Raw genomic sequence first — 9277 nt, 5'->3', positions numbered from 1 at the left:
CTACTACCCCGACCTGTGGAAAACCTCCCATATCCTGATGTTCCTTAAAACTGGCAAACCACCATCCGCCGTCTCCTCCTACCATCCCATCAGCCTTACATCGGTCTTCAGCAAGGTCCTGGGATCTATCCTCACCTGCCGCATCCACCAGCATCTCCGCCAGCACCGCCTGCTTCCCGTTACCCAGTGTCGCTTTCGGCCGTCCTTCTCTTCTGACGACTTTCTCCTTCACCTCACTCATCTCCTTTCCAAACAGCTTAATTCCCGTCGCTCCGCAATCTTCCTCTCCCTGGACCTCGAACGTGCTTATGACCGTGTATGGCATTCCGGTCTCCTCTTCAAGCTCCAAACCTTCGCCCTTCCCATCAACTATGTCCGTCTGATCGGCTCCTTTCTCTCCCACCGTCGTTTCTACGTCACCATCCATAACACGGATTCCTACACCTTTTCTCCCTCTGCCGGTGTGCCCCAAGGCTCTGTCCTCTCCCCCCTTCTGTACCTTTTGTATACGGTGGACATGCCGTCACCGTCACCCCCCCCCCCCAACCACTTTCTCCAGTTTGCCGATGACACCACCTTCCTTGCTCTTGCCCCCACCCTGCAGCGCTCCCAACACCTTCTCCAATCCCATCTTGACCGGTTCACGACTTGGTGCAACCAGTGGTTGCTCAAGGTTATCCCTCCAAAACCCAGGCGATCATTATAGGCAAAACCACCCCTTCCTTCCGCCTCCTTGATTTCTATCTCACCATCTATGGCCGTCCTATCGCCCTCACCCCCAACCTCAAGTACCTTGGCGTCACCCTCGACTGTCGCCTCTCCTTGATCCCCCATCTCCGGACAATCCAAGCCAAGGCATGCTCCCGACTCCATCTCCTCAAGCTCCTTTCCGGCCATACATGGGGTCTGGACCCCTCCACCATCCTCCACACCTATAAATCCCTCATCCGCCCTAACCCTTGTTACGCCCATCCAGCCTGGATCTCCACTCCCCCGCACCCTACCTTTTATAAATCCCTTCAAATCCTTGAATGCCATGCTCTCCGCCTCGCCTATCGCATCCGTCTCCCCTCCCCCACGCGGATCCTGTACGATCTCATTCCGTTCCCCCACCTCCTCCTTTTCCTTGAAAGGATACAGATCCTGTACACATCTCGCAAACTCGATCCTCCTCACCCACTTGTCTCGCCCATCCTCTCCCATCTCAACCTGCTGCCGCGCCTGTATTCCCACGTCCCATCCAGTCTCCATCTCTCCACCCTCCTTACCCTCTCCCAAGGTGGCATCCGCCAGCTACCCCCCCCCTGATGATGTCCTCCTCCACTCCATCTACCCCTCCTATCAACTTTGATCCTCCCCCCACTTTCTGTGTACTTTCCTTTGGGCACCCTCCCTCCTTTCTCTTTCCTTTTCCCCCACCCCCTTCCTCCACCCCTCTTCCCCTGGGCTTTCCCCTCCCCCTTCCTCCCTTCCCCCTTTCTCCCCTGCCCTTGGCATCTGCTCTCCCCTCTCCCTCTGCCACCCCCTCACTCCTCCTCTCTTGGCACGCCCCCAGACCCGTACACGGTTAGTGAACATTCGCACGCCGGAGATCAACGCTTCGTGTTTTTGTGTGTGCCGTCGTTTTGTGCTTAAGTGGATCAGTGTTATTCGTTCTGTGCCCCTACGTTCACGTGTGACAATTTTCGTTTCTGTATGTGTCCAAGTGTCTGAACAATTTTATCTTGGACTCTACGCCCGTGAACGGCACCTTGTATTTTAAAAAGTGTTTGTCTCCGTTTATACGTCCACCATCTTTTTTCTCTAATTGTCTTCATTTGTATCTTTGTGTTTCTCTGAGGCCAAAGAGCGGCGTAGTATGCTGCTGCAGGCCTGCCTGTAAACAGGTTTCAAAATAACAATAAAGAAAAAAAAAGAAAGAAAAAAAGTGGTGCTACAGACGGTGCACGAGCGATGGAACACAGCACCTCCGAGGTAGCTATGATGTGGGGATTTTCCTGTACGACCATTTCACGAGTGTACCTTGAAAATCAGAAATCTGGTAAAACATCAAATCTCCAACATCGCAGCGGCCGGAAAAAGATCCTGCAAGAACGGGACCAACGACGACTGAACAAAATCGCTCAACGTGACAGAAGTGCAGCCCTTCCGCAAATTGCTGCAGATTTCAACGCTGGGTCATCGAAAAGCGTCAGCGTGCGAATCATTCAACGAAACATCATCGATATGGGCTTTCGGAGACGAAGGCCGTCTCGTCTACCCTTGATGACTGCACGAGACAAAGCTTTACGCCTCATCTGCTCCCGTAAACACCGACATTGGACTGTTGACGACTAGAAACAAGTTCCCTGGTCGGACGAGTCTCATTTCAAATTGTATCGAGCGGATGAATGTCTACAGGTATGGAGACAATCTCATGAATCCATGGAACCTGCGTGTCAGCAGCGGACTGATCAAGTTTGTAGAGCCTCTGTAATGGTGTGGGGCGTGTGTATTTGGAGTGATATGGGACCCCTGATACCCTATCGATACGACTCTGACTGGTAAGACGTACGTAAGTATTCTGTCTGATGACCTGCAGCCATTCATGTCCATTGTGCATGCCAATGGACTTGGGCAGTTCCAGCAGGACAGTGCGACATCTCACATGGCCAAAATTGCTACAGAGTGGCAGCAGGAAAGCTCTTCTGAGTTTAAACACTTCCGCTGGTCACCAAACTCACCAGACATGAACATTATTGAGCATATCTGGGATGCCTTGCAAACTGCTGTTCAGAAGAGATCTCCACTCCCTCGTACTCTTACGGATTTATGGACAGCCCTGCAGGATTCATGATATCAGTTCGCTCCAGCACTACTTCAGACATTAGCCGAGCCCATGCCACGTCATTGCTGCACTTCTACGTGTTCACAGTGGCCCTACACGATATTAGGTGGGTGTTCAAAAAAGTGGCTCTGAGCACTATGGGACTTAACATCTGAGGTCATAAGTCCACTAGAACTTAGAACTACTTAAACTTAACTAACCTAAGGACATCACACACATCCATGCCCGAGGCAGGATTCGAACCTGCGACCATAGCAGCAGCGCGGTTCCGGACTGAAGCGCCTAGAACCGCTCGGTCACCGCGGCCGGCCGTAGGTGGGTGTACCAGTTTCTTTGGCTCTTCGGTGTATTTCAGGCCAACGCCCTTTCCGCAATGGTATCACCGGTTACCGTCAGGTCACCAAGGTTAAGCGCTGTCGGCTTGGTTAGCACTTGAATGGGTGAACGTTCCGATCTGCTGAGCACTGTTCGCAAGCGGGGTGAGCTTACCCTTGTGACGCCAATTGAGAAGCTACTTGATGGGGAAGTAGCTACTCCAGTGACGAAAACTGATAACGGCTGGCAGAGCGGTGTGCTGACCATATGTTCCTTCATATCGGCATTCAGTGACGGCGGTCGAGCGGTACCGTTGAGCCTTCAAGCCCTGTTCGGTCGGAGTTTAGTTTATACATTTCATAAATTTTCCCTGATTTATTTCGTTCAGCCTAAGTCATTTTATTTGTTATCTTACAATACATAGTTAAGGCTGTCATTCCACCATGTTGCTGCATGCCTCGTCACATATGCTCAAATGTGGGTCAGCAGCACGTGGTCTAGTGGCTAGCGTTGCTGCCTCTGGATCACGGGTCCCAAGTTTAATTTCCGGCCGCGTCGGTGGTTTTCTCCGCCACGGGACTGGATGTTTGTTGTCCTCATCATTTCATCACTATTCAGGAAAGTGGCGAGACTACACTGTGTACAGACTGGGAATTTGTATGAGCGCTGATAACCACGCAATTGAGCGTCCCTCAAGCCAAATATCATCATCATCATCCCAAATATGGCACGAGCAGCTAACTGGCTTAATAACATGCTACCACTGCGAACCGTCAGCAATAAACTTTCTATTCTTTACGTGAATTAATGTTGCAGGTGTAGAAAGTTAAAGCGTCTGATGCTGTTCTGAAAGACACAGCAGTCTGATATATTAGTGAGATATTCTATGGTACACATGATAGCGAGGGTCTCTCTGTTTCCAGTAGTATTTGGAGATTTTGTTCTTAAACTGTATTATCAAAAATGGTTCAAATGGCTCTGAGCACTATGGGACTTAACTACTGAGGTCATCAGTCCCCTAGAACTTAGAACTACTTAAACCTAACTAACCTAAGGACATCACACACATCCATGCCCGAGGCAGGATTCGAACCTGCGACCGTAGCGGTCACGCGGTTCCAAACTGACGCGCTTAGAACCGCACGGCCACACCGGCCGGCTAAACTGTATTATCATCTATGTGGTTTAAAGAAGTGTCTGAATAAATATTCTTTCATGTCTCATATCAATTATTAGAGATACGACAATAAATCAAACACACACGTCGCGGTCACCAGCATCTGCAAGCGGGGTTATCGACGGGGAGTGCCTATCTCGCCAGCGGGCGGCAGAGCGCTGCACCAGCGTGTAATCTACTGCCATTTCGAACTGATGCAGCGTCCTCGGCAGCCTTGAGTCCATTGTTCGAGTCTCCTGATTCCTAACTGAGTTACGTAGCCACCAGCCGTCGCAGAAGACAGGGCAACCACTCGTATTCCGAGTAACAAATGGAATAATCCTGAATATTGTTTTATTGCGTCTAACGATGCCACACCGCTCCTCGGTCTGCTTCCTGACAGAACACTAGGAGTTTCCAGTGGAGTACCCCCATAGTGTCAACGGTTCTGTCTAAGAATTTGCGAGCATCATCTACTCCATACAGAGACGATTTTATTCAGTTTGAACATGTTGTATCCAACAGTTATTTGAAGAGCATCTGCATAATAAATGTCAGTTTTGCGTTCAGGTGGCCTTCTTATTCACGGATGTATCCCAGCAACGACTTGGTAAACAACGTAATATGGCTATATAAACTGGCGCTGGAGCTCTTCCTACAGATGCAATCCACGACCGTATTTCGTTATAACAGCCTCATGTTTAGAACTCTTTCCATCAATACCGGGTGATTAAAAAAGAATGATTTCGATTGTTCGTTATAGCAAACTATAAAAGACAGAATCGCATTGAACACGTCACTGAATGGAGGAAGGTTCGAAGTTTTGACAGAGCTGCACTGTCGTTTGTTTGTAATAACATTTCAGTTATACCACAACAGAAATCATTTTGTGTGTTGTAATTTGCGCCAAGTCGATCCATTGTTCAAGTGCGAAGTGCAGTCCGCCTTCGATTCAGCAAGAAAACGCCTCTGCACAAACAGATTTAAGACTAGCATACAAAATTCTTGGAAATTGGTCGTATTTGCATAGAGAAGAGCCAGGCATGTCTGATGAAAACGTCGAGTGCATCCGAGATGCGTTCATATGCAGCTCTTGGAAGTTTACAAGAAAGGCAGGCGAGGGACTTCAATTCCTTCAAACAACGGTGTGACGTGTTCTGAAACAACGCCTACATATGAAGCGTTCAAGATTCAGTAACGGCAGCAATTGTGTCCCCGCGACCGTAACAATAGGTACGAATTTTGCACTTCAGCGCTCCAGGATATGGCAGAGCATGCTTTTTCGAAACCACTAATCTTTTCGGACGAATCAACATCTACCGGATAAAGTGGAATTGAGCGTTTGGCGTCATTGGCCGGGAGGCCCCTTACAGGGCAGGTCGGGCCGCCTTGGTGCAGGTCTTATTACATTCGACGCCACATTGGGCGACCTGCGCGCCGGATGGGGATGAAATGATGATGAAGACAACACAACTCCCAGTCCCTGAGCGGAGAAAATCCCCGACCCAGCTGGGAATCGAACCCGGGCCCTTAGGACGGCAAACCTTCACGCTGACCACTCAGCTACTGGGGCGGACATCGGATAAGGTAAACAATCATTATATAAGAAACCCTGTCGTCATAGTCGAACATGAAAGAAACTCATCGAAAATGAGTCTGTTTTGGGCTGTTTCGGTTCGTGAAGTTCATGTACCTTTCTATACCGCTGAGGGTCTGTGACATGAATGTCATATCTGGACACGCTGCAATAAAGATTCCAATATTTTATGCACGATGGGGCCCCACTTTCACCATGAGATGTGGCGTTAACAACACCCTCCCATAATTATGGATGGAAGAGGTGTACAAGAAGATGTTCATTTCTTCTGGCACCCCAGTTCACCAGACCTCACACATTGTGAATTTTTTTCTTTGGGGCGGTGGTGGCGGGGGGGGGGGGGGGGCACATGAAGGACAGTATTAGTCTACTTATGGCAGCTACTCTTCAAGAGCTGAGAAATCGAATTGTTGAAGATATCGATTCAATAAACAGGAACCTGTGTGGAATGAAGTTTCTCGAGCAACGCATGGTACTCCAGTGAATGCTATAGAGCCTGTGCGAACATGAAACTTTGAACCTTCGCCTATCGACTGACATGCGGTATGTGTTTGTGTGCCTCATACTTTGTCTGAAATAAAGAAACTGAAATCTGTCGTTTCCTTTTGAATCAACCTGTATAATAATTTTGTTGTCGTGTGACGTAGTACGAAGACGCGTGAAGTGCATGTGGGAAGTAGTAGACAGTACCGCCCCGAAGGTCACGTTGGGAAGTTCCGGAGGGAGTGGCGCCCGGCTGTTGGACCGCCGTGACACTCCGCTCCGTCCACCGGATTTAGGGGCTCGTTACGCGATAGGCGCTGGAGTGCGTAGCGGTGCGTGAGCAGTGCGTGCCGGCCGGCCGTACGTATCTGCGCTGCGGCGGCGAGCGCACGTTACTCTTAAAGCCAGATTTAACATACAATAACAGCGGCGCGCGTATGTCGGCCGCCGCTTAACGTATTCTGATACAGCGGCGCCCGGCTTCGTATTTCACCGGAGAGCCAGCCGCTGCAGCCGCCGCGAGGCCTGCGGGGGATACGCTGATTTGTTAGGGGCTGTTAGGGAACAGCGCCGAGCTACAAATAGGCCCGCTAAGATATGGTCACCTCCCTGGACGGCCGGCGTACTCTACGCGACGCGCTCTGTTTTGAGTGGTTCTAGCCGCCAGCTGTTCAATCACGCTTCGGTGAAACGTCTGTATGTTGCCAGACTTACAGAGCAGGCTCTGGTAATATACTGTCCGTATGAAGTTGCTTGTGAGATAACCAAGGTTACTGACAATGCACAAATCGTTCTCCCGTAGATATTAGGCTATCAAGGTACACCTGATGACCTTGATAGGTTTTGGAAGGTGACAGGGAGGTACTGATAGATACAAGCTTTGACTTTGCAAGACAGCAGTGCTCCGACATTTCCGCTGGTGAGAGCATTCCTTATGAGACTACGATTCAGGTTTGTTTCAATACGCTGCATTGAGCTATGATTTATCAGAAAGTTTCAAACGACAATTAAATCACAAAGTTTATATCTGATCAACTGGTCCCAAGGTATCGCTATCCAGTCTTACACTTGCCAATCAACTACATTTCAACCACTAGAGCTCCAGTGGTTTCTGTCTGAAACCATCGTTTTATTTGTTATTATTATTAGATTTATAGTACTAGTACCTTTCGCATCAAATCACCAGTACTATTGTAAGACAGAGGCTTCTAGTGGTACACTGAGGTATTTCTACGAATGTACTGCGTTGTATCTGTCGCTGACGGCGATCAGACCAACAGTAGACGCAGAGATTCTTTTGCTTATGGTAGGAGATTCCGACAAGATACATAAATTTGAGTTTTTACTACCGGTTTTATGAGTGTTATCGAAATGAAAACACTGAGACAGCATATAGCTGTGATGCAAAATTTGTTGCATAGGCCCGTTTTTGTTTGTCATTTAGGACTATAATTTGTTTTGGATGTTATGAGTTCATGGAAGTCTCGAGATGTGGGATTTTATATAGGAAAACGCAAATTTTGTTAAAAATATATCACATGATATGATGGGTAGTTCAAAACTGCGGGCCACAGTGGTTCCATAGTGAAACCACCTCCTTAAAACAACTGTTTGTTTACTTCTTGATCAAGTTCGTTGCTTACTACAATAAAGTTGAATTATGTCAAAATTACGGTTTTTTTTTCGTATTGCTGGGACTCAAAAGGCTTAAAGTTTATAAGGAGAGAGACATTTTGATTGTAACCCAAGTATGTGTTTGACGGGCTATGCTATACTCACTTGACAATGGCTACACGTGCGAAACTGTGGAGCGATGGAGAATACAAAATAAAAGGGCACTGTAACCACAGCCAGTAGCCAGTGAGGCAGTTTCTTGGCATTTAGAAAATCTCTTTGCCTATGGACTCCAGTGCCACTAAAATAATCCATACATCTGAAGGCCAGGGGAATACGTAAGCGTCGTGACTGGTCCTTCCAGTACCTTCCACCTCTCATGGTATACATCAACCAGCGCCTCTCGTGTAATGTCAGCAGAAAGTGCTGGAGGTCCAGCATGAATAAACCGGAGGCTTCCTCTCACTACCACGGATACACTCTGCAGCATTTCTGCAAACGTGTTCCGAATATAGACCCTGTTTGCAGCGCAAAATAATATATGGACCTGCCAACAGTGCCCTACAATTCCAGCCCACATATTTTTAAACTGCTGTACGAGTCATGAATTGTATCACAAGAGTTTCATCCACTCGCAAACGGTGAACACTGAAAGACCTAAATCGAAAACAAGGCCGCGGGAGTAGACTGGAGTAGACACTCCATTACAACTAGTGATAACCTTGGGATAGCAAGCCATGACAAAACTCTTCCATCTTGCGAGCAAGAAGAATGAGACACGCCAAATACCTTCAAACTTCAAAAAAATAAAATAAAAAATAAATAATAATAATAATAATAATTCCAATCCCATAGAAAGCAGGTGCTGACAGGTGTGAAAATTACCGAACTATCAGTTTAATAGGTCATGGTTGCAAAATACTAACACGAATTCTTTCCAAACGAATGGAAGAACTGGGAGAAGCCGACCTCGGGAAGGTCAATTTGGATTCCTTAGAAATGTTGGAACACGCGAGGCAACACTGACCCTACGACTTATCTTAGAAGATACGTTAAGGAAAGGCAAACCTACGTAGACATAGAAAAAGCTTTTGACAATGCTGACTGGAATACTCTCTTTCAAATTCTGAAGGTGGCAGGTGTAAAATACAGGGAGCGAAAGGCTACTGACAATTTCTACAGGAACCAGACGGCAGTTATAAGAGGCGAGGGGCACGAAAGGCAATCAGTGGTTGGGAAGGGAGTGAGACAGGGTTGTAACCTATCCCAGATGCTATTCGATCTG

This window comes from Schistocerca serialis, chromosome 5 (genome assembly GCF_023864345.2).
Source record: "Schistocerca serialis cubense isolate TAMUIC-IGC-003099 chromosome 5, iqSchSeri2.2, whole genome shotgun sequence".
In the NCBI taxonomy this organism is placed as follows: Eukaryota; Metazoa; Arthropoda; class Insecta; order Orthoptera; family Acrididae; genus Schistocerca; species Schistocerca serialis.
This window is presented reverse-complemented; position numbering follows the sequence as displayed.